Source organism: Branchiostoma belcheri, unplaced genomic scaffold (assembly GCF_001625305.1).
Source record: "Branchiostoma belcheri isolate BF01 breed outbred unplaced genomic scaffold, Haploidv18h27 scaffold16, whole genome shotgun sequence".
In the NCBI taxonomy this organism is placed as follows: Eukaryota; Metazoa; Chordata; class Leptocardii; order Amphioxiformes; family Branchiostomatidae; genus Branchiostoma; species Branchiostoma belcheri.
In genome coordinates this window covers 1,795,543-1,821,950 of record NW_017803046.1, presented here as the reverse complement: position 1 = coordinate 1,821,950, position 26,408 = coordinate 1,795,543, and the positions used below count along the sequence as shown (strand labels likewise).

General features: G+C 39.7%; 1 protein-coding gene across 39 annotated transcripts in view; it reads left to right on the top strand.

Annotated features, from left to right (window-relative positions):
* The first annotated feature begins 3,778 nt into the window (after positions 1-3,778).
* LOC109466049 (myocyte-specific enhancer factor 2A-like) overlaps positions 3,779-26,408 on the top strand; it is a 58,185-nt gene continuing 35,555 nt past the window's right edge. For 34 of the 39 annotated variants that reach the window (XM_019763608.1, XM_019763630.1, XM_019763622.1 and 31 more), the window contains exons 1-2: positions 19,791-19,917; positions 20,271-20,386. The gene's annotated coding sequence lies outside the window, so the exon portion shown is untranslated. Of the gene's footprint in view, positions 3,862-9,627; positions 9,777-19,790; positions 19,918-19,974; positions 20,100-20,270; positions 20,387-22,330; positions 22,410-26,408 lie in introns of those variants that run through there. The other 5 variants (XM_019763590.1, XM_019763587.1, XM_019763588.1 and 2 more) reach the window with 5 other exon arrangements.

Sequence of the window (26,408 nt, the reverse complement as noted above, 5' to 3'; positions counted from 1 at the left end):
CCAGTCCATCGACCATCAGCAGTCTGGCTGCAGAATTTCCAGTCAACATTTTCCTCTAACAGTTGTACAGGATGATTTTTAATGCCCTTGACTTGAACAACAATACTCTAGATGTCTATTTTCAACTATTTAAATGAAAAAAAAATAGTCAAAATTAAAAACGATTACTTTTGGTTAGGTCATTAACCTTTGTGTCTTGGGCCAAACCAAATTATTTTGATGTTTTTTTTATTCTGTTCAAAATGATATCCCATGACCTTTAATTTCAACACAGTATCTTGGAAAGAATCCCTTTTAAAATCCTAACAAAAACATGCAGCAATTTTGATGATTATTACTATTACTGGTCACTAGATTGTTCTGGGAAAAAATGACACCCAAATGTGTGTAACCTAGACATAAGATAAATAGCAATAACATTTAATTTTGAAATTGAAATTGAATATTAGCCATCACCTATTGGCACAGCCCTTGCAACTGTGTTATTCACTTAACTATTCATTCATGTTGGATAAAACTATAATTTTTCTATCCCACTCCTGTTCACAATGACCCCTACACCAAGGTCACACATGCCCAAGTACCCTGTCACCTGTTACCCCTGACAACAGCTGTCACCTGCTGGTATGTCATCGGTCAGTCATTTCTAACGGAATACTAAATCATGTACAGTTTATGACATTGGAATGTGTACTTGTGTTTATTCTTGTCATAAAAGTGGATAATGAACTTATAAGCAGTTTTGTATTAATGTAGATAGCAACATGATACAACTAAAAGGAGCAAGAATTATTCAGTTTTGCTTGGATTTTTGACAAATTCTTGAGGAAATGCAGCAAAATTGCAGATTTTGTTTACCATAATGATTAAATGAACATGGGTTAAGAGAGTCAAAATCAGATTTCAATATTGCAAAAATAAGTATCACTCCAAGACCACTTGACATTGAACAATCCTCTGACCTGACTGGTGACCTCTTTGACATTTGCACATATGGAGCTAAAACATCATTTTGCAACATTTTATGGTTGGGAGTCTCTTAAATTTGCATATCTGAGCGTACTCGATAAGTGCAAATTACAGTGCAAATTAGATATTTCAGATGTTCAGAATCCAGGAAAATTATACTACTTGTAACATTAACTCTAAAGATGCTGTCATTTTCATTTCAAGTGTCCCTTGAAAGTATTGTTTGCTGCTGAGGGGTGGGGCCCCTGTGTTGCCATGGTAACATGGGTCTCCTGAAACCTGACCCGTTGTCTGCAGATGTTTATCCAGGGGGTACATCTGCTGTTTGGTTAACTTTTGGACCATCAGGACATGCCTGTCGTAAAGAGGAGAGTCCATGCCTCACAATGTACACTCACTGGTGTTACTTAATTTGTGTTCAAATACATGCATAACGTTATTTGACAAAAGTTTCTATGCCTACTTTGAATTCTTTTTGTAAATTAAAAAAATGCAATATACTTGTCCAGGATTTCTATACAGGTGTTGCTCAGTGTAGTGTCATTATGCACCTGTCACTAAAATCCCCTCCATCCATGTTTTTTACTCCAATGCAAGTACATGAACAGTTACTGTAAATCTGCAAATGTTTACATTATTCTTGTAGTTTGATTTTTGAATTTTAGCAGTGACCTGCCCACAGCAAAACTATGACGCAGCAGATTTGTTATTCCTTTGCGTTACTACTTTGTCCCTTGTTCATTGCACTTTACTGATTTCTAAGAAACTACTTCGACCAAAACAAAAATGGACCTTGTGCCAAACAGCCTGGGGCACCAGCTGTGGTAATTGCCTGCATCAAGTTGTAAGTCGACAGCCAATTAACTTAAGCTTAAGCCATGGCAATGGTACCAAACAAGAAAGTCTTGAAAACAAACTTGTGGTTTGTGTGTGACAATTATGACGCTGTTTTATATTCTATTATACATATACAACATTCTGAATTCCTAATCTTATTTGTTTTTGTTGAATTGTTTTGCAAAAGGTTCATAATATTATATATTAAGCATTAAATCAATTACTGGTAAAAACAACAGGCTGTTTTTTTGCCACATGGTTGTTTGTTTATACATGTTTTAGTACAGTTAAGTAGTATTTATACCTTGTAGTGTCTCTGTATCTGACACCTCTCCTAAATGCAGGACACTTAAACAGGAGCATGATTGTTTTGTTCCATTCTATTAAAAGTGCAGCTATACTCCTATAATAGCTTCATCAGTTAGGATCTATCCAATCCTTTATCTGACACTTTTAAGACATGGACTTTTAAGGGAAGATCTTCATTTAACTCTCAGTTTTCTGACTGTGTGGGCTGCAGATCTAAGGTGACCAACCTCTGCTTCAACACCCACACACAATTACACGTGTGCATGCATCCTCCTCTTGAATACTCATGTCAACGTCTCTTGACCTTTTGTACAAGAAATTCTACACTATTTTTGTGGCACTGCAGGTTTTTTCACTGAAGCGTACAGGATTTTCACTGAAGTGTACGAGCTGTCTGGCAGAAATTAGGGTCTGAGCAAACCCTGCTAATTATTCAGTTTAACGGCCACTTGTATTCATAATTGCCGCCCCAGCAGCCAAGTGATGATGACAGGCAGGGGCAGGCAGCCTGAGGAAGAATGTGTTTGATGTTGGGATAATGTTATGTCAGGGGTGAGGTTAGATCAACCCTGACCCCCTATCACATGTTGCCAGGGTGTGTCCCTGGGGACAACAACAAGCAGGGGTGTGTCATCTGCCTGCCCTGATGTCTCACTTCACCAGCCAACTCCTCTCCTGGGTCTGAAACACAGAGTCACTCACAGGTGGATACTGCAGTACCAAGACTCGGTGGTGCAGCATAGGGGGCGTGCATGGAAGACAAACTTCTACTTCTATATGCACAGTTCTCCATCCACTAACTGTGTTTTAATAGCGTATTCAGTACTTTTCACATCCTGACTTGTTTTTGTCAGCAATTTTTATACAAATATCAAAATAAAGGGTACTAACAATGAAAGCCTTACCGGTAAATGTTTTGTTCTCTCATCACATGTAACATCTACTCAGGTTCTGCTTAAGCCTTTTGTTTACCTAATAGTATCCTATACATGTTACAATAAATATGGGCCCAAGACCACCAGTAGCATTTAGGATTTTGATACACTTCGCCACCCCACATAATAGTGCAACTAAAACAGATATCTCATTAAAAGTTTTGAATTTTTAAATATCAAAAAATATGTGCCTTGGTATGATATGATGGAATGCTGATTAAAAAAAACTGCAACATGATTTTTCAACAATTAATACCTTCACCTGCAGCTCTCTATCATTCGTATGAAATATGACATGTAGATACGGGGATTTGCTTACAAATCTCTGGTCCATACACAGTAAAGCATATGTCAGGACAAAGTCACGTCCTTGCCACCCACAGGCATAAGTGACCCCTCGGTGTCACATTGACTCCCCAAACCCTGACATTGGTCGCCTGCTCCTGTTTGGCCCTGTGGCAAATTGAAAAAACCACAAGGCCAACTGTGTCACTTTATCTGCTGCAGCTGCTGGCAACAAAGCAATCGTGACAGTGTTACAGCTCGTCTCTCCCCAGCTGATGGGACTGGATCTGTGTTTTGATGTATTCGTTGGCAAGTCCGCCATCACTCGCTGAATTTCAAACATGCCCAGGGCCGGCCAGTGAGCTGCCACCAGATCACCCGGCAACAGCTGAAAGGGGGGTTTATTGTCACATTGCTCTGCAGGGGGTGCCATAGCGGCAACAAGTTCCTCACCACAAGTGCCTCCACTCATTTGGAGCTTGAAGGGACTACTAGCAGCACGTCTTTGGTGGAGACTTTTGTAAAGGTATGTGCTGTAAATGTTGTACTGAAGCACACACTTTCCGTATGCATGGCAACAACACTTTTACGATGCTTTAAATCTTTGTTGGTTTAATCTGCGCTTTGCATTGCCTCCCTCACTTTGTGTAAGAATTGTTTAAGTAAGTTAGTAGTTGCTGCATTCAACAAGGTAAGACCTAAGATTAAAACAAAGTTTTCTTGTATGCCATCAAAATTTGGAAACAGTTGTTTGATGAAAGTTGTGTTTCATTTGATTTACAGTTTATTTGTTAAGCCAGTCTACATAGCCACTTTACATGTCACATGTTATTGGCCAAGAAATATATAACGTTACTGTTGAGAATGCCAATATAATCTTGTCGTATAAGAAAGCATTGGACTACAGGAGGTTAAGTGTGAAAGGTTTCTTTTTCATACAGAATTAGCATCTTCTGTTGAAGTCTTTTAGCAAGAATTTGCAGCATTTTGACTGCAGGAAATTATACCTACAATTTACATTATGTTTTTTCTTTTGAACTTAAACATGTAGCTGAAAAGCTTTGTGTTACTTTGCTAACAAAATGCATTGAAGACGCAACAAGGTAAAAATGAAAGTTTCTAGTTCATATATCCTTGTTCCATAATAGCATATCGATTTCTCTAGTGATCTCATCAAATACTGCACGACATAAATTTTGTACATGCCACTTCTAATATGCAATAGTTGCGGATATTTGTAAACATGCAAACCCCTCATTTATGAATTATAATGATGATGCATATTTTAAAGAAATAAGCAGATGAGTTCCTCTTGCACAATGTCAATGATTTTAATGCAGCTGAAGTAGAATTAGAGGGTAATGATACCAGTAATCTTAGCCACATTTCCACAACTTAAGTCGGCTTGATATCACTTCAATGATCCTTGGCTATTGCCACACCCTCTGTATGCCCATGGCCTACCCATCCCTATATATGGTGATGTTACACACTCCATACATGGTGAATGACTTCGCAACAGTAAACCAAAAATCTAGACAGACCAAAACTCAAGGGAACAGAAATAACATGTTTTACGGATCAGAATTATGTTTCCTAATACATGTAGAATACTAGTAACCATTTGAAGTGACAGCCATCTTAAAATGACTATAATTAGATAATGTTTTGCTTTTTCTTTTATTTTATTAGACATTCTGGATGATGATGATGATAATTGCTCCTTCTTTTCAGCCTTCTTTATCCTCACAGTCTGACAGTCTTAATCATGAAAGTGTCATGGCCTTAATTGTATGGGCCTTAGAGTTAATCCACATCATTGTGAGGCTTCTTATTAATGCAAATTGATTAGTGATACCTGGAGGATTAATTTCTATAATAACATTTTCATGCCAGGCTAAATACAGTGTTGTAGGATACTAATACATGTACATGTGTAGTATATCTTTGCATATCATCTCATTGCCATTGCACCTGTCAGTATATGTCTGTCTTGAAGTTCAAGATCTGACCTGTTGTCAAAAACATTCAAACGCATCAACCATTCAGTGGAAATGATTTGACGCAAGCGGTTTGCTCGGTCTGCAGACGACTGATGTCACAGCGCACTGTGCGCTTATGTCACCCCATTCAAATGCATCTGCCATAAGTACGTCGATGGGAATGATCTGACACAAGCGGCTCGTTTGGACTTCGGATGTCTGATGTCATCTATTGAGTACACGTACGCATCTGGTCCACTAGTACTTTGAAGTGTTGATACACAGCCAGCACTAAGGTGCAAAACAATCTCCCACACACTGCAAGGAAGACAATTTACTATGAAATGTTGCTTTATTCATAAATGGTAGGGATTTTCTTTAACATGACTGGATGCTTGCCCTGCTACGTTTGTGCATATTTCACCTTTTTGTTCAGAATAGTCTGGTCTGATAATTGTGTTACATAAAACAATCAAGCAGGTTCGCTTCAGGTTACAGACTTCTGACGTTATATACAGACATTTTTTTTAATGCTATGGAACAAATTGTCCGTTACCTCTTAGCAAGAAGATCTGTAGAATACCTCACCTGAAAATTCAAGATACATGTATTAACAAAAAAAATTGCCTTTTTCCCAAAAAAAGTTTTATAAAGTCGTTTCCTAGCAATCACAAGTCGCTATTCAACCCAGGCCTGAACTCTGCAACTGATCTAAGATGGAGATCTTCCAAATTGGTATACAAAGTTTCTGTCATCTGTTTCTGTTATGAGTCTCAAGGCCATAGCAACAATATGATTCATATCTTAAAAAACTAACATTCACCACTCTGAGTTACAGGTGTGCCAACTTGGTGCACCTGCAGAGAGTAGAGGTTAAAGAAGCTGTGACATGTGGTGCATCTGGTGGTCGCTGCACACAGGTGCAGAAGACTCAGTCCACTTATCATTTTGCCTACTAGTACATGTAATTAAAATTATCTTAGTATGAGTATAAAACCTGTTTTTGATCATCTGTTTTGTCCCTTGTTTATTTCCAAAGTCAGAATTAATCATAATTAATGTGCAGCCGGCTACAAAAAGTCAGATTGTAACACATTTCAGATTGTAACACATTTCAGACTATAAACACAAACCAAGGAAAGTAAGATCAGTTTTCTTCAAGTTTTCACACTCTGAATGGGCAGCTATTTATAAATTCCTGGAAGGACATGGATTCTTCTTGAGAAAGTCATTCTTTTCATAGCTTGACTAAAATTGTGCTCCTAGCGACCCGCAGAACGGGGAAGGGGGCCAATTAGTGAGAGATTGTGTAACACAGGATAATCCTACACATACAGTATGTTTGCTAAAAGTAGTGCTCAATATACTGTTAGAATTAACCTCATTTTGTTTTAGATCCCTGATTTAGGCTTCTGTTTTTAGTTTCTTTTGATCCTGTACTGTACTGTGGTATTAGATTTTCTTTCTTTAGCGTCTGCTCTATGCCCTATGGCCCTAGGCATCTTGGATATACGAGTTGTCATAGAGACAGAGACAGTGTCTGTCTTATTTATGTTAAGCCAATATGATTTGTTGGTTGTCAGATTTTTCAGAAAAAAACATGAAGCACTGGGGCAAAAGGAATAAAAACAGGCCTATTAGGCATCCTATGAGAGCCCCAAATGCTATGATAAGAGCCATGAAGTCAACATACCAGACAATGAATTTCAAACTTTTAACTAAACCACTGCATTGATAGATGGAAATACTGTAACAAGTCTGAAGAGAAGGGACATCCTTCAACTGTTGGTGCCAAAATATGAGCCTGAAGTATGAGCCTGAAATGTTTCTTTTCTTTTTTTTTTGCAAATCAGAAAAAAATGAAGCGGGTGAATCTGTGAACCAAGAAATTAAATAGGTGTGGCCTTAGTATGTGCACATTGCACATTGGCAAAACTGCAGGACTCTTTTCATTACCGGTATTGGAGTACATTATGTAGTAGTAGTTATTTTTGTTTTAGAGTTTATTGATAAGGGGTCAGATGCTTGGTCATGTATGAAAGCAGGAAGTTTGGCCAATAAGTTGTTTTGACTGTGTGGTTAGTGACATAAAAACATGATGGAGCTACTGGCATGATGAGTTATGATAAAGTTATATCCTGTGTCAGGTAGAAAGTGTAACCTAGAAATTCTTCTCAAGGATGAATTTCAACAGGATGACCAAAATTAATTTTTAGGAACCTGTTCGGAGTTCTAATTGAACAGCCATCTTTATTTCTCCACCTAGATACTATTTCAGGCAATGTTTTCACCTGGCTCTCTCTGTAATGAGGTCTCAGGGACTGTATCATTAGCAAGCCCATGTCACTCATCCAAGCAAGGGGTATCTCATTATCTGAAGGTGTAACAGAGTAAACTGTTACCTGTCAACTCCCAAGGGTTGAGTTGTCTTTCTGTCTCGTTACTGGACTATAGCTAAGACACAGGTGGACAAGACATCAACGTTATTCTGATCATTATGTTTGATTGGTCCTTTTGAAAAAAAATTTATTTGCTTGTACTTAGTATATACACTGAGCATTTCTGTTCACATACGAACAAATTGCAGGGAAATAGCAGAATTCATGAACTCTCCTGAATTTGCTCTCCTGAATTTACCATCAAGAATGTTGCTGGCCCACCCAAACTTAGCATTAGAGCCTCCTATTACACACAAAGGTGATAATTCACAATGACGTGTTCCCACATTTTGTCACTTAGAAATTATCACATATTGTTGGCTAGCTTTCATACACATAGGCCACACACGCACACACACACTCACACACATTAGGAACCCATTACACTACCAGCCCTAATCGACACCTGTCCATTCAGTTGTTGATGGGTAATGAATGCATAGCCTGTTGTTGAATTTAGGTTATTGTCACCTAATGTTGTCTATCATTACAGGCATTTAGAAATGGTACATGTAGGATGATGTAGAAGGGGTACTGACTTGTAGGGATGTAACATTAAAGATCTATTTTAGAGAGGCGCTAAGGCCACACCAATTTAATTTCTTGGTTAACGGATTTTTCCAGAAAAATAATGGAGCGGGCGGGCGAATAAAAAATAAAAATAAAAACAGGCCTAGGCATCCTATTATGGCCCAAAATGGTACGATAGGAGCCATGAAGTCAACACACCAGGCTGGTTCAAAATTTAAACAATGAATTTTGAAATTTTAATGATACCATTGCATTGAAAGATGGAATAACTGTAACAAGTAGGATGAAAAGGACTGTTTTCAACTGTTCAGGGCAAAATATGAGCATTTTGCAGTTGATTCTGAATTTTTATTTTTATTTGCAAATCAGAAAAAAATGAAGAGGCGAATCCGTTAACCAAGAAATTAAATTGGTGTGGCCTAATGGGATGCTTTTGAGGTGTTGGGTCCATGCTGAAATACCAGTACTGTGGTGATGTTCAAAGGTATTGTAATAATGCAATAATGCAATCTCAATAAACGCATCTATTTATGCATGAAACAAAAGACCAAACAGCAGAAATTTAGAAAAAAAGTACATTGCAGTAGCATTCCATTAATTGAACAAAGCAAACAACAGAGATAAAAGACCACTTAGTTGAATGTTATTTGTCTTTGTCATAATTTACAATTTTAAACTATAGCCATGTGTGCAACTAAATTTCATAGCAGATCCAAAATTGTTCTCCACCACTGTGCAGATTTTTTAGGATCTGAGCTTTTCCCTCCATATAGAATCCTACAATATATCATTGAATAAAGCTCCACGTAGACAGTGTTACAAATTACTCCTCCATGAGGATTTTGTATAGGGAAGGGCTTGCAGTTGAAGTCTGCCAGCAGGCGCTTTCTGGCTAATATGTCCTCTGGGATGACTGCACTTGCATCTTGAGCAAGTGCTGTGGATCTGGCCAGGCTGCAATTGAGACTGACTTCAGTCCAACCCACAACAGCTGCATCACTCACCCATGTGGTATTACACTCACAGGGCAGAGGTGGGTGTCACATACATCATATAGTTTACCCCCAGTGTAGCTACCCAGTCCATCCAGCAAAACATGCAAGAGACAGGACTCAGCTATGCACTGTACTGAAAGTATGGCTTGGCTCTCTAGTCCTGTCAAAATGAGATTATGGTGAACTTTTCACCGTTGATTCCTGTGCACTGTGTTTCCTCTCCCCAACACCCCTGGCTGTTGATGAGTTATGGGACCTTATCATTGAAACCTGATAGGAGGAGCCAACTGTGCTCCCTCCCCATCTGTATTAACATATCTGGGTATTAATGCCCTCTGCTGGAATGCCTTTGGCCACTTTAGCAAGAGCTAGTGCAACAAGCAGCAGTCAGTAGCACATAAGAAAGAGGACCGAAAGTGCTGGGCACTTCGCTTATAAAGGAGCAGGGATCCTTCAAGCCAAAACCGCTTCCACCCCTTTGCAGACCTTTCACAGGTACGGTTGTATCTCTCTTTCTTAATCGGAAGGACCTTCCCTTGTGGCATTTTCCTGTATATGGGAAGCTTTGTAGGGACGTTTGCCGTTATTTGGCTGTAGAGGAATTTGAGCTGGTTATCGCTGGAATGGGGTGTAGGTTTCAGTGTACACGAGCCTGCTTTAGGCAACATCAGCTCCTGGCTTTAGTAACCTTTGGAACATTGGCAATCTTTGGATAAATTTGTTTGAATTGACTTGTTTGGCAAAAAAACAGCGACACATTGTTGGAGCTATTACTTCAGGCATGTTTTGAATGGCCATTGAGAGTAGCTGTCCTGAAGCCAAGCATAATTCCTTATATGGTTTATCAGTTGAATTACTGCCCTGGTTAAGCTGGTAAGATGTGTTGGGTACTATGTACGCAGTCGGAGCTGGACAGGCAGACTAGCTGCCCTTTGCCAGGCCCATGCATCCATCACGTGTACAACGTATGTTGTAATCTCCAAGTGGAGAACTGTTCTGTCGAGTGTTTTCTCCTTTATCTTGTTTTTTCCTCATTCTTGCGGGTAGTATGTAATTGTTTTCTTCGCTTGGCAATGAGGATTACAGTACAAAATGCTGAGGCCATCTTTATATAGGGATGGCATAGAGCGAAGCTGGCAATGCTTAATAGTAAATTCAGGAAGGCCTATAATGCTTAACGGTAAATTTGGCAGGTGAGCAATGCCTAACAGTAAATCTGTAACAATTGTTCTTTGGGAGCAATTTCTTTGGAATGTTCAGTTGTCTTCTTGGGGTATCTGTGTGTGGACCTAGTTTGTGGACCTTGGACTCACCGTTTTGATTTTTGGGCATTCAACTATACGATAAGAAGCATTTTTCAATAATGCTTAACAATGAATTCAAGATAAGAAATAATGTGGCATGGAATTAATGCGACCAATTACGCTTCATGAAAAATTTGATGACAATCCTTAACGTTGAATTAAAGCGGTCGGCTACAATTAACGGTGAATTGAAATGGCAGGAGCCTATGCCTCACAGAAAAAGGCATGCAGGTCCTCACCTCATGCAGCGCAAACATTCAGCCGCAGTTTATTCAACAACTGTCGGCAATTGTTTCACATCAATGCCATATCTGTCTTCCCCACCTGAACTTCACTTATGCTGCAAGTAAATGCTGTTGTTGAATCTACCATTAGTTTAGGACATTCATGGAACGATTCTTAATTGCTTCATTGCCCTGGTTACAATTAAAAGAGATGAAAGAGTTAATATGGACATGAAAATATATGATTTTGAAAATCTCTTCCACCAAGCGTGGAAGGATAGCCAACTCACATCTTAATGTGTGCATTAGTCTCTTTTCCTGTCTTTTTAATTGTAATCAAAGCAATTATACCAGAATGTTCACCTAGAGCCAATTGCTGATTGACTTAGTTTTTAGTCTGCTATGCATCAGGGCTGTTTAACCATCCTCTGTTTGCATCTCCTTGGAATGATATGATTAATACACATTCAGATCTGATCACAAATAATGGATAGTACTCTCCCTGTAGTGCAGCTTGCAACAGTTTATCAAAACATTTAGATACAATATAATGGTTATTAAGATTTTGCAGGAAGCGTTTCCGGTACTTTTGCTTTGGGTAAGCCATCAATCCGGGTTAGCTGCTAGCTTGCCAATAGATACTATCCTAAATACAGGAGGTTCTCTTCAATCTTCTAACACAAGCATAAATTGCCTTCTTCCTTGATGCTGAGACAATGCGACTTTCACTTTATGGATTGCTTCTCTTAACACCAACTAAATTTGTCCCATCTGGCAGATCAGAAGACTCGATTTTTTTAGGAAAGCTGTAGTATGGAATGAATTATGCTGCAATTAGAATTTTTGAATGACAGGAGAAGAGGGTAATATATGATGTTCACTTTCTTGTGATATTGAATACAGTACATGCACTTTCATTTATAGTTCATCTTCTACAACTAAAAACATTCAGAAGTAGATACTAGTAAAAATTTGCCTGCAGTTTCTAAGATCTTAGCTTTCTTTAATTTGGATATAACACCCTCTTGATGACTTAGATGTAACATAAACCAGTACAACTTTGGTCTGAGTGAGCTCACATGTTGAACAAGCTTAGAAGATCTGTACATTCTCTTGCAGGGAAAAGTTTACATTTTCTGAATCATTATTCAAGTTTTTAAATTAAATGTTTGGAACTAAGGAATTTAGGGGATGAGAAAAGAATTAAGTGGTCAAGTTCACAGCCTGTTTTGGTCAAAAAACATTGTAGAGGAAGTCATTGTAGAATGCTACAAGAGGAAGACAAGTCTCCCAGGGAATAAGGCAGCATTTTTGCTAGACTTGATCTGAGGGTGGCCATCGTGGCACTTGTTGTATTGTGGCAATTGAAGGCATCCACTGTAACTTGGAAAGGACGGTCTATAGCGTCAACACGCTAGAACAAGGGAACAGCAGCACACAACAGTAGCCACCAAAACCTCCATGAAACAGGTGACTAAATAGGTGAGGCCAAACGAAAAAGGACTTCCTAGAAGATGGCAATTATGCAGACTTCCTGCCATGTGTGATAAGAAGGCAGGTTGAAATGACTTTGGTAAACCATGCTTTGCTAAACTTGATTGAAGATTCGGAGATAGAGTCAGGGAAAAGCTGGCTGTGGTATTAGAGCTTTTGATACAAGAAGAGTATGCATCATGCAGACAGGCAAACTAGGCACAGTAAAGGTGTCTGTGTGTTATACTTATAGGAGACCTGACTTCTCATGCTGGATGTTAGAGATGTGCAGTCTTTGCTCCATCCTCCCATGGCAGGGTCAGCGGCTCCGAGTTCCTTCTCGGCCCCTGAGAAGGAACTCGGAGCCGCTGACCCTGCCATGGGAGGATGTCTTTGCTCAAAATATACATGTTTTTTCAGCCTTAGGTATAGTACTATACATTTCGAACACTTTCATGAAAAATGTTGTATGATGTTTGTAAGATGCTTAGTTCAATCAATGACTTGAATGTAGTGCCAGCTGGTACATCATATAGCTGCACACACTGTCAACAGCTGCCATCATATAAGCAAAGTCACACCTGGCCAAAATGCAAATTTAATGTCCACATGAGAGCATAAATCTTTCTCCTCAGAATTCTGCGAGATGAAATGTAGTCTTCCTCGCTTTGCTGTGAATTGTTATTCTACATCCATGAGTTAATTTTGACCAAATGTAGACATGTGTATTGAACTGCTATGCTTATTAATGTATCCAGTAATTGATTCGGGAAAGATACACAGGACACTCCCACCCACCATGTGTGCACCTGTCCATGGCAACCTCCTGACAATTAGCTTCTCCAAGCAATGTAAGTGATTGACAGGCAGAGTGCTGCTGCTGAACATCAGAGTGGTACATGCACAATCCCAAGGGCATGGACTACACATCCTTGCTCAGGACCAGTCCATAGGTCTCTTTTCATTTTTAATTGTCGTTAATGGTTTTCAATGGGTTTGTTCCCAATCAACCACAAATATCCACCTGATAAGATATGGATAAAAGACTGGCTCTGGTGTAATTGTTGGAGATGTATCATGTAACCCAACTGCAAGACCTCTGAAACTGATAGGGGCATTTAGGGCTGATTGGCAGGTGCTGCCTGCTGTGGGATCAGTTCTGCACCATTGGGCAGACCCAGGGGGCACCTGGGCCACTTGTGTTGACACAAGGGTGCTGACTCCTGTTTTGAAGATGATTTTCTGGTCAAACAAGCCACAGGAGTGAGAAAAGGATGGATGCAGGTAGCCTCCTTCGCAGTCTTGTTGGGCGTCGGCGTTATTTTTTCTCTGAGCGACGCGAGTAATATGCGGCCGCGAGGGACGATTTGTTGCCGAGGGAGTTTTTGCCACGGAGAGAAGGTTTCGAAGGAGGCTAGGATGCAGGATGTAACTGTCAGTTTTCTAATCCCGCGACAGCACTTTTTCTGCACTCCAGGAGGGCACAAATTAAAAACACATACGGTATATGGTAATAATTCATAGAACTATAAAGGATGTCTTGAAAACAACCAAAAACAAAAAGCATCGCTGAGGTGTGCAGAAAACAAAAACATATCTCTGTTGACAAATTTGTATATTTTGTAGCTTTATTATTATTCAATCAATGAACTCCATGATCAAATCAAGGAGGTTTAAAAGCAACGTTTAAAATCAAGGAGGTTTGAAATCAACTTTTAAAATTAAGAATGTTCGGGGGATGTTTCAAGGACTCATGAACAGCAGATGCCTACAATGGTGAATGACTCCATAAAACTGGAAGTCCATAAAAGCCCATCAAAGCAATCCCCATGTCTTTAGGTTGACAAAAGCTGCTTTGTCAAGCAGTTGTCATAACAGGCACCTTACAAACTGGTGTTAATTAAGCTCCTACAGTACATTAATGCTCAAACTTCCTGTGGAGTAAAAAGAGAGAATGCAAAAAGCAAAACAAGTCAGAGTGGACGTACAAAATAACATGTTGTTAGAGACCCCAGAAAAATATTACCAAAAAACCTTTGCTATATCCTCGGCTATGCATGTATATGTAACATTGTGTTAATTACTGTCTCCTGCTATAGCATGAATCCTTTTATGGGAAAGGAGCCAAGATCCCAACTTCCAGTGTCACCTGCCATCTATTATCTCCAGCAGCTGCCAGCTTTTCTTCATAGATCACATATCAGTTAATTGATCGCTCAATCTGAAGTTGTCCATGTGTCTTTATTAACTTGATGATGAATTACGTGTACTTACTAACTGGAAGTAGTGTACTTGTCAGCTGTAGTGGTGGTTTTTGAACAGAAGAATTGAAAAAAAAGGTCACAATGGATTTTTCTGTACAGTGCGAAAGAAAGTTCGAGAAAACAGCTGGCTTACATGAATCCTGTAGTTGATTTATCAGTCTATCATAAGGAAAGTAGGCAGGCATGATTTGATTGGCTTATTAAGAAGCAGCCATTTTCCAAATTTGGGCAATAAATGAATGGATCAAGGTTCAGCCTAGCCTGTGTTACTTCAGGGCGGCCGGCCGCCAGGAGCGCGATTAGTCAGGCTAGGTACAGCCAATCTGTGGTCAAGTAATTGCACAAATTTGCCTTGCTTTCTCCAAGGAGGTTCTAACCCCCTTTTCTTCCTAATACTACCCAGCAGCCATGCAGCCTCATACTTTTCTTGGAGGCAAGTCAGAACAAGGAACATTTGGGGATAAAATTTGTTCTCAAGCATCATACATGTACATGAATAAAAGCAAATTTGTTTACATCAAATAAGATCTTATTGGGGATTCTAATTTCCTGTGTATACTGCTCCCTACAGGCTGGTTTTCAAAGAAACTGGACCACAGCTCTCGATTCCTACTGGGCTCGGGAAATCAGACCAAAAATAGCCACCACCCCCTCATGTCAACGGCCTGAGCCTTTACTAGCATCACTCACTCGCTCACTATGCGGGCTTCTTCGTCAATGGGGTTGGATGCGCTTGCATGTTGATGCTCAGCCTTTCAGATGGCAGCCTGCCATTTGCCACTATCCTTTAGGTTCATCCTGATATGCATTTACGATTCCATTCCTAGAATCACGAGAGTTGCGTAGGTTCCAGCTGTTCAAAACACCCCGGTATCCAGTCTGCTCTGACCAAATCTAGTTGGCTGGGATTATTGTGGAACAGGTGGGCTGATGGGCACGACTCGCTGGTAAAGGCTAATCAGGCCTATAATGGGCAATAGTTAAATGTCAAAGCCTGATATGTTTACCAGCTCTGCAACCATGGAAAGGATTCTTTGATGTCTACTAAGTGCACTGTCTTACTTTTACCCTTCAAGTCTAAATTTGTTACAAAACAGGCAAAAAGTTGGAGGAAAATTAAATCAACCTTACAGATAGCTGCATGTCCTTTGTAGGAATGTTGCACATTTGATTTACCGATGAGAAATCCCACACTTGGTATTTCAAATTGATTTTCTAGCCCTGACAATACTCAATAATTATCAGAGAATATTCCTTCCTTATTCAATTAGGTTTGCTGTAGTACAGCATAGTTACAAGCTTAGTGTGCAGATACTGTAAAATCACTCTTAATTTACATTTGGTACATGTGTCATGTACATGTTGTGCTATGTGAATTGATGGAAACATTGTCACAAAATCAACAAAGATCCCCATGATTGTAGATGTTTTGTGACCTTAATTATAATCGCATGGCTTCCAATTCACATGCAAATCTACCTGCCATCTTCAGGGTTGAATGAAGAAAATGGGAATATTTACACGTAATAATCTCCAAGCAGGTATAGTAGAAGGGAACAGAGAGAAATCCTCAAATGCAAAATACATTTGTGATATGTGCTACCTGCTTTCATAAAAAAACTGGAATATTAACATCTAAACCATCTCTTTGTAAAAGTTCAACTATTACCCAGTTGTATCACTATGTGGTGAAAAACTGTACATTTGTAGTGTTCCAAACAAGCTACAGTGTAGTAACTTTTTCTTGAAAAGATAGGCTTGCAATGAATAGTACATACCAGTAGATGTGATCACTGCTTCGTGCTACTGTGCCTATATCATATTTTAAGAACACACCAATTTAATTTGTTGGTTCTCGGATTCGCCTCTTCGTTTTTTTCTGATTTGCAAAAAAAAAAATTTGATTCTGGTCCTGAATCAACTGAAAAATGCTCATGTTTTGCCCCCCAACAGTTGAGGAAAGTCCTTTTTTTCCTAGTTGTTACAGTTTTCCCATCTATCATTGCAGTGGTTTGATTAAAAGTTCAAAATTCAATGTTTAAATTTTAACCCAGCCTTTTGTGTTGACTCCATGGCTCATTTTGTAGCATTTAAGCCTATAATAGGATGCCTAGACCTGTTTTTACCTCCATGAAATGTGTCATGGAGGTTATATTTTCAGTTGCGTTTATGATTTGATTTGATTTGATTTATTAGGCTGATAACACATATGTAAGCAGCCAGGACTGCCCAACTAGCCGGAGGCTATTATAAAGGGCTAGCCCTCACAACAATAACATAAACAATTCGGAACAGTTAACATTGTCAGTTACAATTCAGATAGACATACTACTACTACATAACAGATGTTGTGGCCAAACGTTAACAAGCTAGAATATCCGGCCTGGTCGTCGTGCGTTTACTACAATTACATTTATATGTCAGGTTAATATACTATTACATAACAGATGTTGTGCACTATATTTACACTGTCAATACAATATTATTCTATTGCGTTTATCTGTCCGTCCGTCCGTCCGTCCGTCCGTCCTTCCGTCTGTCTGTTGGTCAACAAGATAACTCAAGAACGCCTGGATGGATTGGTTTCATACTTGGTGTGTTGGTAGGGTGTGACGAAAACTGGAAATGATGAGATTTTGGTCCCCCTAGTGGCTTCCCTTGGTACTGCAGCGCAACTTCCGGTTTTGATATCTCGCGATCTGGACATGCTAGGGTCATGAAATTTTGATGGAAGGTAGCTTGGGAAGAAGTCATATGAGTTTGGGCCCCCTAGCGGCTTGTTCTGGAACTGCAGGGCACTTTCTGGCGAAATGTTTAAAAGCCAATAAGTCCAGACAGGAACAACATATTTTCATTATTTTTGGTGTGTAGGTAGCTGAGAGAGAGATGTACATAATTAAATGTAAATTATGCAAATGAGGACTTTATTTGCATAATTAATGAGGAAATTCTATAATTACAGTGTTTTACATTATACTATGTAACCTATGGCAGGCGGAACTTCAACAGATACTAATTATGCAAATGATGACCTAATTTGCATAATCAATGTGAAAATTCTATGATTTCGTAATGGTGAATGATGAGAATGTCATACTTGGGTCATCTGTAAGTTAATCAAAAGTTAACATACATCACGATGCATATATCATGTTAATGCAGAGGTCATTTGAACAATTAAAGAAGAAATTTACATTTACATATCAAGATCATATTTCATGGAGGTATGAGATCTCGGAATTCTAGTTATTTATTTTTTTTTTCGCCCTGTCGCTTCATATTTTTTCTGAAAAAATCTGAGAACCAACAAATTAAATTGGTGTGGCCTTACCTGCAATCTTGACATTTTTCTGCAAATTGCAGGTAGTTTTTCTCAAGCCCTGATAAATCAATCTCAATCTGCCTTACAGAGAAGATGGATAGAAGGCACGGGGGGTGATATTTTCAATGACTTTGAAGTAGTAAACAGAAGAAGCACAGTAATGCTGGGGGATCCAGCTGTCTGCCAGTTCTGGTATTAATTGTTGAAATGGTAGAGCTTCATGTGGCCTTGGGGTCCATAAGAAAGATCTAAGGATGTGTCAGTTTTCATATGCTAGCAAGAATCATGTTGATCACAACTGCCTAAAGGCTTCAGCAGGGGGGAGATGAAGCCCAAGATACTTATTTCCTGGTACTCAGTGATGATTTTTTTCTGTTAGAAAGGCTTTATCATGCCAGCCTTTACAGTGACAACCGATCATAGGCCAATGATGAAACCTAGCTGTTTGTACATTATGCAACAGCATCTTATCACTGATATCAGTTAATCTCTGTTTCAAGGAAACATAATTTAATTTTCTCTGTTTCATAAACATTATACAGAGGAGTGCTAAAGTCTACCAGCAATTTACTCAAAGGTAGTAGAGAAGGCCATATATGTTTAGGGGGATCTAGAGAGATATAAAAATTTTGAAACAGAATCTCTTGTCTTTTGTATTTCAGAGGATGGCCCACATGTTTTTGCTAGTGTCCTCGAGGTAGACCCTTTCATGTACAAATCATGCATATCTCAGACAAATACAGTTTCACCCATATAAGATGACACCTGTACAAAGAGATGAAAAATAGGGCATACTATCCTGTCATACTATCTGGAGCTGGGTGATAGAGGAAACGTGTGTGTGCAGTCAGATCATTGGCAAAGAAGCAAGGGTTTCAGTGCAGAGAAAAGACAAGTTTCCTGAATCTATTCAAATTTTCCTCAAGTTCTGAAAAACAGAACAATCAATTTGAGGTTGTTTCTTTGGCTTTTATTACATCTTTGTCCCTTACAAATTAAATAAATTTTTTCAAAATTTCCTATATGTAGAAAAGCATGACAATTGCATTTCTTGGGCTAATACTAACGTTAGTATTAGTCAATTTACTGACCAAATGATACACATGCACTACAATAGTTACAAGAATGTTAATTTCTCTTGGTAAATGTATACAGTGTTATACTTTTTCAATGTTTACTCTTTCCTTCTAATGTTGAGTTCAGCCAGAAAGAAGTGTTGACTTAATTACTAAGGGCTGAAAAATGATAAAGGTGATTCCCCCATAATCCTGTCGCTGTTATCCTTGTTTACAAAACCTGAAAAACCTACAATATTTTGAATTTATATCCATTTTCAGGAACATAGGATCACGTTTTGTTTTAAGTCTAACCAAAGGTACAAGGAAATTTGCGTACGGGAACCGAAATGTGGATCTGAAAGTTCCCGCCAATGACATCATGCCCGATTCCAGCGCTGACGTCACCGCATTGTAACTTGATCAGGCAACTTAGAGGCTGTTTGTCTGCCTCTTTTCGCCAGAACCTGTCGGTAAATCATCGTTTCTGGCAGCAGAGCACATTTCTATGAATGGTTTCAGACCTATAATTCTGTTGCAATGTTTACTCTCTGTTCGGTTTTGGAGAAAATGGCAAAACAAAGCGGAAAGCCCCCTCCCCACCCCTCTCTCAGTTGCGACGGAAACCAGATGACGTCTTGGGGAATTACGCCGCCCGTCGATATGCGATATCCATCCGCGGCTGTTTAGCATATCAAAAACAAATGAGTCCGTCAGCATTTCCTTTCGTCGAATCAAATATGAAGAGTGCAGGATGAAAAAATATCAAAATATAAAATTTAGATGATATTTCTACACAATGTAAGCTACGTTGTTCAAACTATGGCAGATCCGCGAGAAAGTTACAGCGTGACCCGGGGTCATGATTGTGATGCGGCTGCTTGTATTGTTCCGCAGCTTCCTCCCGGTGGGTCCTCCATTCCCTAAAAATAGCACGAGCGTTCGCAGATTTGTTACGATTTTTCATCTCCGCTGAGCAGCGCCAACCTCACTGGTCAGTAAAAATAGCAAGCGCAGGCTTTCTGAATCAATCAGAAGTCGTTTGGCATTTTCATATATCTGTCATGTGTGTGTTTGGGACGCGAGAGTAGAAAGTGGTGGCGCATATTTTCCTTGGGTTAGCTAGTGCAGTTATCCACGTCCGACTTCACTCTCGGTTTGTGGAGATCTCCACTCGTTAGTAGCTCGTTATTTTGCCGTAGTCAGTGCACATTTCTGGTTTGAAGTAAATCATACCGACCCACGGTTTCCTTGTTATCGTACAGGAGGTCGAATCGTAGGGATGTACCGGCACAAATCATCAATATTCCCGTACTAACTTCACTCCCATGTTTTCTTCCCCCACAGTTTGATTCTCCCCGCACCACGTCTTCTGAGCAGGAAGGAAAAGAAAAAGTTGAAGAAGAGTCCGTCCAAGACGTTTGTCTTCGAACCGTCTCTTCTTTCCAGCTACTCTATCTCCGGTAAGTGCCGCAGTCATAACAACAAGGTGCTTGAGACTTCAACCACCCGCACTAGTGGATGAATCCTTACGTTTTGACATATATTTTTGGCGCATTATTTTAGGACCTGGTAAGTTAGACTTTGAACTGTGGTTGTGGTTTGTTACCGGGTATTTTTAGGAAGGAGGGTATTCCACGACCCAGATCTAAATTCAGTGGCAAACCTTTCTGTGGATGGCTATATTTGTAACGTGTGTCTCCAGACTTATCTCTGAATATGCTTTTTTGAGATACAGGGGTTGTAAATATATCCTGGCAATAACACTGAGTACCCTTGTATACAACATGTTGCTTCCCAAATGTGGGGCAAACTATTATGGAGTGGGGTGTGTCTCCGGTTTGGGGATGACTCATGTATGGGGTACTGTCGTGACTTGTGTTGATTTTAATTACAGTAGGGTTATGCAACTTCTTTTGTTTGAATGTCAACTTTAATGTCGTCTGTTAATGCCATTTTTTTTGCAGTGTCTTCATGTTTTTTTTTATAGTTTATTTGCTTTTATACCTTTTTATTTACTAATATAAGACATCACACACTAGGCATGATTTATTGTGTGTTTTGTTTTCCTTATTATATATTTTAAAAAAATTTGTATTTATCATTTGAAGTGAGTGACTGTGGAGTGAGTGAGTGTTATCTATGCTACAGTGTTGGTATGAGAAACTATGGGACTGTGGAGGTAATGTTGCCAATTTGACAGATGCCAGCCTTGACTGTTGTTTGTTGACTCAAACAGAATGCTTCACTACACACCAGGCACCTGTACTGTAGTAGTGTAAGATCTCTTGAACTAAAACAACTTTCAGCTCAGACATTTTTGCCTTGTGTTTACCTGGATGGGTCAAGGTCTTAATTCGCATCTTGCCATTGTTGTTTGTTCACATGGCATTACGTCGATAATGTTGTGCTACATGAAAAGGTATGTCTATTTTGCCACAGAGTAGTTTTACCCTGTCAATTGCAGCTTTATATATAAATATTTAAAACCATAACTCCTCATTGCTGGCAGTGTAGGGTATTTCCCCAGAAAAATTGCCTTTCATTAGACTGATTAGTCATACTTTACTCATAACTATAGAAAAACTACCTTTTGCCAAAGGTATGTTTACCTGTTGTATACAGGTGTTGTTTTGAGTCCAATGTTGCTCATGTCAAAAAGATAAACAGTGGAAGTAAATGATGCTTCTGCCTGAATAAAACATGTTCAATTCAGTGACAGGTTCAGTCCACACAGCCCTGAAGAGCCGTGTGTTTGTAGAAGGCGGAAAAGAAGTGTGCGGATCTTGCTTGACAAATCACAACAGCCTGTTATGAAAGAATACGAGGGTCCCTGTGACGTCACCAAGCGCTGTTCAAATTACCAGGGCCCATCCAGCACTCGATCTAGGAACTTCTGGTCCCCATTTACTAGCAGCTGGGTTGACATTTGTCACGAGACCTTTATTACAGAATCAGTGCTTTTCTTCATTGTTCTGGAGAACAATTAACGTTATGGGATATGGTCATTTTTTTTCCCTCTCTTGCTAGTTGGAACTAGAATGTGATATGATATGATTTTGTGTGCCATGCTATGCTTTCTCAGGGGAGTCAGATGGCATGATCAAAGCAGCAGGCACAGCCCCATGTGTTGGTCCCCAGCATAACATGTGATGACATTCAAGCAGTTTAATGTGACAACTGTTGATGCCAGTCACTGGCAACAGGGAAAGAATTTGCACAATGTCGCTGGACATTCTGCGTCACTCGGGTGTTCTGCGTCCTCAAGGTTCATTTAGATTTTTCCAGCGTCCTTGTTTGCCCGCGTCTTCGCGTTTCCCCGTTTTCCACGTTCTTCATTTCCGTCCGGGGTTTTGTTTGGAGGGGTGTGTGTTTACTTCTCACTTATTCACACGACGACATTTTCAAGCTCGTGCTCATGGCTCAAGGGATTGGACCGCACAGCTGAAGTGCACTGACTGAGACTTTATGTGCCCAGACTCTAAGGTACACATACATGTACATGTACATATAGCTTCCTGCGGCGATTCTGCCTTCTTCTGGTTCATTCTCTAACCTATCCGTAGTCTTTAAATCTTTCTGGGAACAGTCACCCCGCTGAGTGAAATCAGGTAAGCAGAGATGGAAGGAAAGATAACAGCAGCTTGGTGTGCACCATCAGGTGGTGTGAATCAGAGAGCTATGTGGCACCTACTGGGCTTTGATATATACCATTTGGCATCACTTGCTGACCTTGTAATATTCTATGGTTTTCCAGCATTTTCCCCATACACAGGGGTACTTTCCTGGGATGGATAGATGCTTTCCCAGAAGAAAGAATTAGATTCTGAGGAGATTTGGCCAGTGGCTTTTTGATGTATGTGGTATTGTTGTTTTGTTTTACTTCAGTCGCACAAGTCCCACTTATGGTATGGAATATACAGTAAGGGAGTATTGTGGAAGCACCTGGTCTGATTTTTGAATCTCTAGAAGCAAATTTAAAATTCTTTGTACTAAAGGCAAAGTAGCTAGATAATATACCCATGCAACAGGTTTCTTTTAAGTCCATTTAAGTTTGGTTTGACCTCCTTTAGGCAAAAAGAGTGATTCAAGTTGTGGAAAGATGGGACTTTTATCTGGAGTACTATTTTATAGGTTTGTAGATTGCAGGGTGATAGCTCTAGAATCAAAAGCATGTTTTTAGAACAGGTGTGATGGTAGAGATGATTTTTCTGGGATGCAGCCATTACTTTTACCATACCATGTAATCAGTTTTTCTTGGAGACTATTTTAGGCCTACTTTCTGGTGGTTGTATGGAAATCCATTTTAGTTGCCACGCGTGTTCCATCACTTGATCAATACAGTCTAGACTGGCAAACCGAAGATGTCAGATTTTTCAACAAGTGTTCCTTAATCTGAGCCGTTAGCATTGTAGTAGGTCAAAAGTGGCACTGCGGACGAAATATGTTTTTTGAGGCGAAACTACGTTTTTTTAATGAAGTAATATTAGGAAACTGTGTATGTGTTTTGTTGAAAATAAATAGTTGGTGTTGTTACCATCTGCAATGTACCAAAATGAAAATTCCATGTCAGAAAGGAGATGGCAATATGATAGATGTTTTCATACATGTATTACAACCTCCAATGTTGACATGTGCCATTGACTTTGGCCTTATCTCTGCCTCAAAGAAGCCACATGGACGGCTTGCCTTCCGGCCTTCCCCCCACCACAACCTGTTGCTGGTGTGACCTGTTCCATCTGCCATGAGTCCCGCCCCTTGATGCGACCTGCCTGGGCAAATAGCTTTCTGAACACACTGGGCACACCAGCTTTACCTCAACACCTTCCAGCACAGCTGGAGTTCATAAGCTAGCAAGTATTAATATTCTCCAGGTTTGCAGAGGCCTACAACAAACTGCTGTCTGGGGCATTACTGTATCTGAAGTTCTTGATCTGTTGAGCATCTATAGTCGTGCATGCCTACCACTCCCGGTATTCCAGGTAGGGAAGTCATGTTGCATTGCAACAGTTCCCTGCATAATTGTGGGTGTTCGACTTATCATAAAAGATAGGATGTGGCTTGCATAATGCATTCTCGACCTGCACAACGTACGGAATTGATTTTGCCGAGCACACTTTGGCGACACGAGTTTATGGATGTATTATTGACATTGTACAGAGTATATTGTGCACTTGCCGTGACCTTGGATGTCTAATGCTGGTGGCGTCAATCATTAGCAAATGTTAAGAGCTTCAGGACATGTGTATTATACTCCTGTAAAGAGAGCCATGCCTGTTGGTGTTTCAGGGTTTTTCTTCGTCCTCTCAGCATAGTATTCTACATCATTTGTTGAGGGGGAGGGCAGAATTATTTCCCCACCTTTGGTCAATGGGGGTAGACTTGGTATCAATGCCTAGGACATTAAAATTTCTGGTGATTAATCGACTGGGTATACAGGAAGGAAGTCTCTTAACTCCACCTCTTGGATTAGCAGCCTATCCAGTGTTTTTCAGCACAGAGCACCATTGATAAGGGAGGCTAATTCTTGTGTAGCTATGCCTGTGGTTTGTGGGAACTGGCCCATTTGTTTGTGTAGATTCTGGCCCTGCCCCAACATCTAGGAAGCCCAGACGGACACTTTCCGATGCTCTTCTGATGTGTATGTTGACTGTCAGGGCACGGGCAGGGAGCTGTGGCCACACGCTTGTTTATCTAGCAGGCTGGGGTGAAGGGATGCTTTAATTTTCACATTACTGTGAAGTGTGGGCTGGCAGGATTGTCGGGCACTCATGAAGTTTGACGTCAGCAAGGCACGAGATAGGTTAGAGCGGCCTTCTTTCCTTTTGATGAAAGTAGCAAAAATCAGACAGGCATTCCTGTGCAACCGAAAAAATAGTATGGGCCTGATAAAATACAGGTTAGCAGTTTTAAGGAGGAAGGTAAGATATTGCAACCTTAATTGTAACGAAACATTGATCAGTGTCCAAAGAATATAATAGACTCATTTCAAGCAGAATTTCTCAAATATTCTTGATGATAACAAAGCGTTATTATGTAACAGTATTATGTAACAGTGTCCTAATATTTCCTACATACGTCGTTTGGCGTATTTCTAATTGATATCGACATTTTTCCATAGTGGGCTGTCCTTGGCCTAAAGAAATATTGGTGTGCTTCCCCTAATGGAATGTTGAAACATTTTGTAAGTGTCCATTACCAATGATTGGTGTTAAACAAAGGTCAGCAGTTCCTACAAAATGTTATCAGCTACTTCCAGACTAGATGAAAAGCAGGTGTATTCAAGATGGTGAGAGAAAAAAGTGGTCCTCGAGTTGATCTTTAATCTGTAAAAAGAAATAGTTGATCGTAATGATTTTGTCTTTGGTTACAATACAGTGAAGTAATTATATTAAGAAATAGATTTTTTGACCGTTTCTTACCAAAAAAATGTGTAGTTTTTCTGTGTAGTTTGTAGAATGTTAGAATGTTGCTAACTTCTGAAAGCATACAAATTCTGAAAGCATACAAACTGCAATCCTCATTCTCTATTCTAATAATAGTCTGGAGGGAGATGCATCCATCCAAAGCCTCCAAGGTAGCCTGTCTGAAGGCTGGCGTACCATAATTGCTCCTACTAGAAATCATCTCAATTCAGGGAAAAATGCAGTGTCGGTGTAGGATTATGTAAATGAAGAGGGCTGACAGTTTTTGTACACGATCGCTTTCAGCAGAAGAGAGGTGAAAAAGCGGGGGTATACTGTAAATCGTGAGATGTTTTTTTAGTGGTATTCCACGATTGCCTCCTTTCTCTTCTTCATGAAGTTAAATCAATGTACAGTAACATGATTTGACATTGATCTAACCTTGCCTCATGTGATGTTAATAATGTCATTCCAGTTTTTACTGTCACAGTATGACAGGTATGAAATGTCAGCCTACTAGTTTTTAATTGGTTACATAATATGCACAAGAACATTATTACCTTCGCCAAGAAGGTTATGTTTTTAGTAGCGTTTGTCTGTGTGTTTGTGGGTTTGTGGTTTAGCAAGATAACTTGAGAAGCAGTGGATGGATTGGAATGAAACTTGGTAGGTGGGTAGGTCTTCATGAGACCTAGAAATGATTAGATTTTGGGCCCCCTGGCGGCTTTCCTAGGTACTGCAGCTGAACTTCCGGTTTTGATATCTCATGTTCTGGACATGCTAGGGTCACGAATTTTGGTTGGTAGATAGCTCTTGTGGTAGGAAAGAAGTGACGTGAGTTTGGGTCCCCTAGCGCCTTGTTCTGGAACTGCAGGAGCATTTGTTGAAAAAAATTTGAAGGACGATAACTCAAGAACCGGTTGACGTATTGTCTTGATTTTTGGTATGTAAGTAGTATAAGTGATGCTTGACATGATCAGATGGCAATTATGCAAATCAGGCGCTAATTTGCATAATTAATGAGGAAATTCTATAACTCTGCTTTGTTCGATAATAGAACTATAAAACACTTGTGACATCT